The sequence below is a fragment of the Cricetulus griseus genome, chromosome 9 (genome assembly GCF_003668045.3).
Source record: "Cricetulus griseus strain 17A/GY chromosome 9, alternate assembly CriGri-PICRH-1.0, whole genome shotgun sequence".
NCBI classification, from domain to species: domain Eukaryota; kingdom Metazoa; phylum Chordata; class Mammalia; order Rodentia; family Cricetidae; genus Cricetulus; species Cricetulus griseus.
The window spans coordinates 20,532,417-20,543,201 of NC_048602.1; positions in this window are offsets into that span (position 1 = coordinate 20,532,417).

Consider the following 10,785-nt stretch of genomic DNA (forward strand, 5'->3'; position numbering starts at 1 on the left):
TATCTTGAATAGTGATCTTCTGAGAAATATAGAGCCAGCAAAGATTCTTTGCATTCCTCTGGGCTTCCTTTGCACATGGATGATTGTTTCTTTAGCCATGAAGAAGATTTTTAGTTTGATAATATTCTACTTGTCAATTATTGGGTATAATTTCCAGGAAAGGGAGGTCTATTCAGTCTCTTTTTCCTACATTGATATCATGTGGGGTACTGCCCATGCTTCCTTCCAGCTGTATCAGTGTTTCAGTGATTCTGGTTTAGGTCTTTGATGGAATTGAAATTCATTGTCACACAAGGTGATAGATACTGTCTCAATTCATTCTTCTACATATGGATTTCTAGTTTTCTCAGCACCATGATTTGAATATGTTTTCTTTTCTCTAGCATATATTTTTAGCAACTTTCTTGAAAGTGTTTTTTCATGCCAGTGACATAATGTTTTTATTATTATGGATATATAGTATATCCTAAGATTGAGAATCTGAATACCTCCAAAATTTTTCTTTTTATTCTGGATTATTTAGACTATCTGTCATCTTTTGTGAATATGTATGAATTTTAGGAAAATTGGTTTCTGTGGAGATTGATATTTAGATTGGAATTACATGGAGCAGCTCTCTGACCAAAGAATTAATGTTAATGTTTTTAACACAAAATCATTTTTATTCAGTCCAAAAGCTTTTCCTATGACTTAAATGTATGCGTCTACTCCAGCAATTTATTTATCTGTTTTTATAACTTCTAAGTATTTATGTATGTTTCAGGGAGTTGCAACTTGAACCCCCCTCACAGGTCTCCTGGTAAATTGTCCTGTGATGTCAATTAACAGACTCAGCTTCACTGTCTGTTGCATATTCATGAGGAGTAAGTTCTAACAAGATTTTCCTTAAGTTCCTTAACTTCAACTCCTGTCACTAGTCTGTATCTTATCCAACAGATTTACACTTAGTTGTTAGATAGCATCCAGAAATCATATGTGGACTACATACTACTCCAAACTAATATACACCATGCCATCCCCAAGTAATACTACAAACAGGAGAGATTAGTACTTGTTGAGAGCTGATGTCAAACAGCGCAGTCTATGTGATTGATCCCATTCTCTTCAGCTGGGTCAGCAAACCAGCTGCCTCTGATGACTGTTCTATTTCCCTAATTCCCTGCAAGCCTCTTAGTAACATTTTTGCCTTCCTGAGCCCTGATAACAGCATTCTAATTTCATCAGAGAAAGTTACAGAAAAGAGTACAACATTTTTGATCTTCAACAGAATGTGTGAATATTTGGTCCATTCAAAAGAAGTGGGCAAATGGCTACATATATTGCCCATTGAAATACCAGGACCCATACTGGATTTCAAGGTGGCTAATGATCACAAAAGGTACTAGCTAAAATCAAATAATCCTACATCAACCACTAGGGGATTTACTAGCTGAAATATCTCTATAATCTGATGGCATCGTTGTATAATGTTAATTTAACTGTGGAATGGTGTGTTACATTGCTTCACACTGCATTTGTCTAATGATGTCAGGCTGTATTACATTTATTTATGTTGCATTTGTTTAATTATGTAGGGATGTGTTTTTGTTTCACTGTTTGTGCCTAGGGCACCTTATGATTCTAATAAAAAGATGACTGGCCAGTAACTAGACAGGAGAGGGATAGGTAGGGCTGGCAGGCAGAGGAAAAAATAGAGAGTAGAATAACGGAGAAAATAAGACAAAGAGGAGAGAGGGACAGTCTCACAGCTAGATCCCAGGTACCGAACAACCAGTAAGACAGGTATAGCAGGAAAATAAGACATACAAAAAGAAAGAAGGCTACGAAGTCTTAGGCAAAATGTAGGTATAGAGAATAAATAGGAGAGAAGAAAAAGAAGAAAAAACAGAAGAGAATGAGGAGAGAGAGAAACTCCTTGGGCTAGAAGCCAGGCAGCCACCAGTCAGCCAGGCAGTGACAGCAGGAAAATAAGATATTCAGAAAGAAAAAGGTAAAAAGCCTGAAGCAAATTGTAGATAAAGAGAAACAGATTAAAATAAGAGCTAAGATAAGGTGGAGTATTCCTAATGAAGAATAAGTGTCCGTATCTTCATTTGGAAGCTGGGGGTGGGCCAAATAAAAAATCCCGCTATAGGACACTTTGCTAACCAATCAGGTACAATTAGAGAGTCATGGTAGAAACAATCTTAGAAATAAATAAATACTAAAACAAATCAGAAGGAAACAAATGATACAAGTCCCCACTTAACTGGTCTCTGTGGTTAACTATCCTTACTTCTACTGCTGCAGATTCCCTATTTCCATTCTTAATATTCCTCCAAATTGGGCCATGGCACATTACAAATTTTGTTTCTTGGCAGACAGCAAATGGAAAATTACTTGTATTTCAACAATATTATTTGCCCAGAGAGCCACTGAAAATGGAAGTCCCCTTTCAAGATTTGAGAGGATGATGTAAGATTGGGTGTGGGGGGGTGAGGTACCAAACTAACTTCATCTTATTCCTTGCAGCCATTTTTAGTCTCTAACCAAGCTAAGTTTGCTTGGTATAAACCATATATTTTTGTTCCTCAGACCTTAGCTGTTCCCATCCCATAACATTTTGTAATGAAGGTTCCAGAAAAATGTTCTTGACCCCATTGTGAAATCCTAAAGCATGGTCTTCCTTCTGTAACCATGCTTGCAGGCATAGAATCCCCATACTTTCAGTTTTGCCTAGAAAAGTGTTATGGGAAATTGGCTCAAGGCTGGGAATAGATTTACTAGAAATTACCCACCCCCAGGGACTCGCATTTTGGGTTCTAAAGAGACCTGATGCCAGAGTTTCACCAGGAATTTGAGAGATTTTTCCCATCCCTATTTTCAACTCTTGACAAAATTCACATCTTAGTTAATCATTGCCAGCTCAAAATTGACCAGGTTTGTTGATTTTGCTTGGATGTCAGTGCCTCCTACTAATGACTTGCCCACCCAGTTTCTAATAAAACACATGGTAGCTGGGGAAAGCTGAAATAAATGTTAGAGGAGAAAGAACATGTGGTATATCCCAAACCTCTAATCTAAGTACTTCCTCTTATTCTGATGTCTGCTATTCTGCCTTTAGGACACCAGCAATATTACTGGGTCCTGAGACTACTTGGCAAATATGTACTAATGGTTTGACTACATGTGCCTGTTCTAGTGCTTTATCTAATGGGTCAAAATTCATTTTTATATGGACGGTGGACTCTGAAAAACAGCTATTCCTCCCATTCCTTGTTGCAGCTGGTACAGCCTTCTAAATAGCCATAGGTTCAACAGCCTTTATCATGGGATATAAACTTTAAAAAACTAATTTGAGACAGACTGCACAGAGAGGATAAAGAGGTTAATCACCAGACCCCCAGCTGGACACCCCAGTCTCTTGTCCTTAATCCCTGAAGAAAAACACCTGGCCCCTCCTCCACCTCAGCTGCACTAGCCAATCCACTGGAGAGCCTCCTTCAGATAGCTTCTTCCAACACCAACCTATCAGTCCCTGTAATCTACAAGTCAAACCAGGCTCTCAAACACACCCATCACCCTTGACCACAGTCACTCACTGAGACATACACTGGGACTGCACAGAGAGGACCAAGTGGTGAGTGACCACCCTCAGCTTCTCAGCCCCGTCTGCAGGCCAAAGTCTCACGGATAAAATGCCAGGCTCTTCCCCAGCCACCTCAGCCATACTAGCAGATCAGCAGGCAAGCCATCTGCAGGCATTTTGCTCCACCATCACCCCATTGGAACCTGTAATCTACCATCTCTGGAGACCTCAGTGGCTTCCCAATGCACAGACAGTGACTGCACAGAGGGAATCAAGATTAGCTCCCCAAGACATGGACAGCAATAGAATGATCAGTCCAACTGGATCAAAGACCTCAACATAAATCCAGCCACACTGAACCTATTAGAACCTAATAAAATTAAATGTAATAACATAAAACAAACCTACTACATCAAAGATAGATAAGGCAAAACAACAGGAGGAAGAGTTCTCCAAAAGAAGGCACAAGAATCATATGACCAATCATTCATGGACATGGGAATTCTATAGAAATACTATACTGAATGCTGTACTGTAAATGCCAAGGATCTCATTCAGAACATTATAGACTCTGTGTTTGGAAATCCATCCCCTGTGTGTTCACACAAGTTTTGTTTACCTGCTCTAGAGGACCTCATTCTCCCAGTGTGATCCATTCAATTTGATTTCTACATTACTACCGTCTCCTTTTCTGAGGAGTTCCATGAGCTCTTAGGGGAGGAATATGCTGGATAGAGCCTATTTAAAGGCATGTGTTAGAAGTTCTCTCTTTCCTTCTCTTTCTGCATAAAGTCTGGCTGTGGGTATTAATGTTTTTTCCCATTTGGAGCATGAGGAAGCCTCTATGGTGATGGCTCAATTACTTTCTTATCTAGGAATATAGCAGAATATCCTTAGGAGTCATTTCATGAAAACATGTTGTTTTCTTAAACAAATAGTACTTGGCTATGCTCTAAGTATCAGGGTATCTAATCTTCAGTTCAAGGTCATCCAAGGAGTGCCAGATAAGGATTCTATCTTGTATAGTAAGCGTTAAGTCAAATCACACATGGATTAATTACTCTCATAAGCCGTGTGCTATGATTGTCATAGCATATTTTACAGTTAGGAAATATGATACACTGAAGATTTTACAGCATGTGTTGGTGTTAATGTTTCTGATTTGGCATTCTAAAGAATGCGTTCCCATGCTAAAGACACTGAAACACAGGTATAAAATTCTATGTAGGCAACAACCCAACCTTTCCATGTCAATGGATTCTGTGGGTGTTGCCTTAAGAAACAGGGCCTTGCTGTCAGTTTGATGGTGGGAGTGCAAACTTGTACAACCACTTTGGAAATCAGTATGGCACTTTCTCAGAAAAATGGGAATCAGTCTACCGCAAGATCCAGCAATTCCTCTCTTGGGCATATACCCAAAGAATGCACATTCATACAATAAGGACATATATTCAACTATGTTCATAGCAGCATTATTTGTAATAGCCATATCATGAAAACAACCTAGATGCCCCTCAACTAAAGAATGGATAGAGAAAATGTGGTGCATTTACACAATGGAGTAATGCTAAGTGGAAATAAAAACAATGGAAACTTGAAATTCGCAGGAAAATGGATGGAACTAGAAGAAACCATCCTGATTGAGGTAACCCAATCACAAAAGATAAACATGATATGTACTCACTCATTTTTGATTTTTAGACATAAAGCAAACAATTGCCAGTCTACGGTCCCCACTGCCAGACTAGGAAACAAGGAGGTCCCAAAGTGAAGATTGCATACTACCTTGAAGAAAGGGAAGGGAATGAGAACCCCGGAACAAAGTGGAATCACAGTGTGTGGGTGGAGAGGAAGGAGGTGGGAAGGGAAGAGAGGGAGGGGGAAAAACAAGAGGCCTGAGAGAGGGGAGGAATAGAGGAGGGCAAGAAAGGAGATTTCTTGATAGAGAGAGACAATGCAGGTATGGAGAGAGGTCTGGAACAGGGGAAATGTTGAGGGATCCACAGGGAAAACCCCAACTAAGAATCCAAACAGTGGTGGAGAAAATGCCATTGATGCCCTTCCCCTATAATGAGGTTGATGTCTACCTTGTAATAGAAGGCGTAAAGCTTCATAAGAGTTTTGTTTTAATAATTAATACATTTATTCAAGTACAATGACATTAAAAAAGTATTTTAGGGCAATGCTATTGATAATATCGTACTATATGTAAAGAATCCCAAAGAATTTCTTAAAAACCATAAGTGATACCAGGTACATGTGGTGGTGCATACCTTTAATACAAACTCTTGAGAGGCAGAGTCAAGTAAATGTCTGTCAGTTTATAGCCAGTCTGCCATACCTAGCAAGTTCAAGAAAGCTAGAGTTGCATAGCAAGACCCTGGCTCCAAATAATTTAGCAGAAATTGAGCAAGTATGTACTTTTTGTCCACTCTTCTTCAAAATATTTCTTAATATTTTAGGAAGCTTTAAAAAAGGGATGATAAAGATAAGATATAGAAAAGAGGGGAAGAAATGTGTCCACAATTAGCACAACCTCCAAACTCAACATCCAGACTGTAGGAGATGCAGCTCTCAGTGATAAAGTTGTCAACTAGGCTACATAGGGAGTTGAGGTCTACAAACACTACACTGTGAGAACTTCTTTCAAGAAAACTGCAAAAAGGAAGATATTTATATAACCATATTGTGGAGACTGTGGAAGAACCAAGGCATAGGAGACATCATGGTTTTGGCACAGATATCACTACCAAACACAGGATGGGAAGGGAGCATGCAATAACCAGCAGTTTTCTAAAGCAACATGTAGATCTCTATCAATATGTTTTTGATGATTCAAATGTTTTATTATTTTAAAATTGTAGAAATCTATTAATTAACATTAAGAAATCTAAATTTGTTCAGATTCTTCCAGTATTTGCAGCCTTTCTAAAGCATTTTCATCTCATGTCACTCTCCACATTCCAGCTCAGTACAGATCAACTCAGCATTTTATCACCACAAATGCACAAATTCTGCCTATTTAGTTGTTGATTTCTTTCACTCTGTCATGATATGCAGTGCTATTTTGTTGGAGTTCATTTTTGCTTTCTGAGATTTGATGAATGATTTACTCTGTCTTAGATGTCCATTAGTCCCAGCTCAATAAGCAATTGCTGTAATTAAACACTAACCATTAACACAATGAAGAGGAATGGTCGACTTGATTCATTGACTGTAGTCAATGGAAGATAAGATAGGTATCTGGATACTGCACCAAAAGCATAGACACTGAAGGAACACTGCTTATTGGTTTGCTCTGCTCGATTTTTCAAATACAGCCTCGGCCACAATGGGTAGGACACTCCTATTGCAAATACCAACTAATAAAAGTTTTACAGATATAATGACAGGCTAGTATAATGAAGAGATATTTTTACTTAAGGAGCATTCAAACTTTTCAATGTGCTTTGTATCAAGTTGATGAGCATGATTAGAAAACTCAGGTTACAAACTCCATAGTGTCTCCCCACGGCAAACACCCCAATATTCTTTTTAATTACTAGTATTTTGAAGCTCATAACTTCATATTAATCTGTTTACACACATTCATATATGGCATTATATAATATACTAAGAGAAATATGCTCACTCATTGGTATATAAAAGAAGCTTATTGATGTCTCAATGACCTAGTACAATACAGTTATGGAAGGAGTAGTTACAACTCACAATATCAGCATGTGTTTAATTTCCCTCAGATGCCGCTCTCCGTGTGCAGTGCTGATTGTGGTCCTGGATTCAGAAAACCACAGCAGGAGGGAATGGCACCCTGCTGTTTTGATTGCATCCAATGCCCAGAAATTGAAGTTTCTAATGAGACAAGTGAGTGTTTCCTGATGAGAAAAATCATTCACTTTGATCATCTTCTCCAACCCACATGGGGAAGATCAAAGAGCCTAAAAGTTCATAGTACTTATAAATATATCACTATCCTAAGTTAGTTATTACTGGAATGTGTTCAATAACCATGTCCCTTTACCATATACCATGGCATACATATTTGACTCTTTGAAAATTTATTGAATGTGCCATTTTCTTAAAGAAACAGTTTTGATACTCAAGGTGCAATCTGAGGAAATTCTGCAATGGTCTTTCCTAGTGATTGATCTCCTCTAAAGCTAAATGCATACTGGATTCCAGTTACTAATCTTTCATACTATTTATTTATTATATTTGCATGTTTTCATGTGTTCATACACAAGTTTATAGGGCATCTGACTCATTGACTCTGAAAAGTGGGAGCCAGGAACCTACGCAGTCTTTTAGAAGGCTGATGAATATTGGAATAACTGCTTGCAAAATTATCTGAAACTGCTCAGTATGAACAAGAAAACACCATGCAATGTGAAGAGACACTTTTTTCAAAGGATCATTATAATTTGAAATCTAGAAAAGTGTGTAAAAGTTTTGACACATGATGTAGAAAATGTAAGGAATACTGTGTTCAAAATTATTATACACAGCACTCATTTAATAATGCCCCACATATAAGATTAAAATGGTGATGTAGGAAAGCAAAGAGTCACATATTAGTCATGTGATTGTTTAGTGTTGGCTACATAGAATCCGCAAACTGATTGCTTCATTTCTTCTATTGTCTCTCATCCTACGTAATGAAATCAAAGTCCTTAAAGGACCTTTAATGCTAGTAAGATAACACATCAATTAAATCCATTGCTACTAAAGCTGATAGTGACATCATCCCAAGAGCCCTTGTGGTAGGAAGAGGTAGATAACTCCTAGAATGTTCTTCTGACCTCCATGTCCTCTCACATGCAACATACACCATAGTAAATAAACAAAGTCTATTGAAATTGTTTTAAATGTAAGAACACAGAGTATAGGATAGTTATAATGGTATATACAAAAACCAAAATATTTCATTATTACTTTACTTGTGTGTACAAATATGTGATGGGTGCTTATGTGTGCACAATAGTTGGTACATGTGAGAAACACCGGTACATGTGAGAAACACCCACTGCATCTGAAGCTAGAGTTAAACCTGGTTGTGAGTCACCTGACATGAGTACTGGAGCCTGAACTCTGGTCTTCTGCAAGAGCAATACATTATCTTCACAACTGAGCCAGATTTCTAGTTCCTTGAACAAATTATTTAATTACTTGTCCAAAATGCATTGCTGTAGATGAGTGTCCATTTTATTTTGGTTCTGTCCATTATCATTATGTTGAGTCATGGTGGTATGCAAGCAGACCTTTTGCTGTAGAATGTGCTTAGAATGGGCTGTCCTAATTAAACTGACAATTAAATTAAACATGTCATCCTAAAATGTGGTTCCCCTTTGCAAAAATATTTCACCTTTATAAATTTCCAATTTCCTACAGTGAGCATCAGTCTCCTCTATCCAGAGACAGTTCTAGGTCCTCCATGAACAAATACTCCTTTGGCTTCTCCCTTGTTTCTTTCCCTTCTCCTTTATGCTTTACCTCAAGCTTTTGTCACTTGTCCCTGATGATTGGCCTTTGTGGCAAATAAATCTGCTTTGTTTTTATTGCTTTGCCCTGGGATGTCGTTTGGTGATTCAAGACCCTGAGTCTCATCTAGTTATGCTTTTCCTTAAATTGCTCAGTGATGTAAGTCCACCCTCTGTAGGAACTGGGCATCAATGTATTTCTTTGCTCATCATTTACAATGGGATTTTGTTCATAATTAAAAGTCCTAAGTGCATGGCAAATGTATGTCCTCACAGTAATAATCAAGGTAGGATACATACAGTGAAACAAGGCTGAGAAAATAGGTGACAAAATTCAAAGGCTCAGTCTTAATTATCAGAAAGAAAAGGAAGGAAACCCATCATAGGAAATCAACACTCTAGCAGAGACAGGATATTTAAGGCATGCAATGGTTCCAATGACAACCATCACAGGAAATCAACATTCTAGCAGAGTCAGGATATTTAAGGCAAGCATGGTTCCAATGACAACCATCACAGGAAATCAACACTTTAGCAGAGACAGGATATTTAAGGCATGCCTGGTTCCAATGAAAAGACAATTTTCACTCTTGTCTCGTTTCTCCTGCATCCTCTCCCTCCTCTCTCACCTCTTGTTCTGACTGCAACATGGCCTTTCACTTTGTTGCTTTGCCCCTCTCCTAATAAACTGTTGCCCCTGGCATGTGTGTCTAGTGGCACACATTGGTAGTGCTGCTGAAAGGTACCCACTTCGCCTTTCGTGTTTATCCTTTCATCGGTGCCAAGACTTAACAGGCTCATCCTACCTGCCCAGCTCTACCCACAACACATTGCTCTCTTCTCCCTGCAACAAATCTGCTCTTTGGTTCACCAGTGGCTTTGCCTTCCATTCAAACCTGGCAATTGGGACTCTGCTGGGGCTCCCTGCCTCTGGCCATTCCCTGGATGTGAGGCTTCATTTCTTGAATACAGTCCCCACCTTCTCACTTTTCTCCAAATCCTGGTAAAAGGCAACTGTGTCTCTCTCGGGCTCAGAGCACTTTGTCCCTGTTCTTGTGGGATGATGCACTGAACAACTGCTGCCTGCTCTGTTTGGTCCTACCTGAGACCCTGAGGCGCCTTAGGTGCTCAAATTTCAGACTTCTCTCTGCATCGTCCTTGGGAATTGTGTCATATACCTCACTCCCATTGGGGGGTCTTTTGGAGACCATCTGACCATTCCTTTCAAATCAAATCTGGCCACAGGATGCCTTGGACCAGGTAGTCGGGGAACCGAGAAAGAATTCTCCACATTCTTTCCTTTTCTTTGCTCTAAGCCCTGCTTGTTTCTGTCTGCTCTCCCTCTCTAAACTTTGCAATGTCCTCTTTGTATGTTTGTTGCAATGTGAGAGTCAGAGAGAGAGTTCAGCTTCATCTTGCTAAGCTCTCGCCACCTCTCCCCTGCAGTATCTGGAGATCTGATCGTCAGTAAGGTATGGACGGTTCACTTGCCTTTGAGTGAATCCAAATCCAAATTTTAAGGGTTTGATTCTCCCTGCATTACTTTCCATGTGGACAAATATGCCTGTCTGCCTCCGGCAGCCTGCTACACCCATGTGGCCCTTTCTTCTGCTTTCTCCCATCTCCCAGCAGCCTGGGAGACGCACAGCTTAAGCTCCAGCCCACTGTATTCTCTATGAGGCTCTGGGGCACGCTGGTCCATTGCTGCCTTTTCTTCTGCTCCTTCCAGGCTTTCTCTCA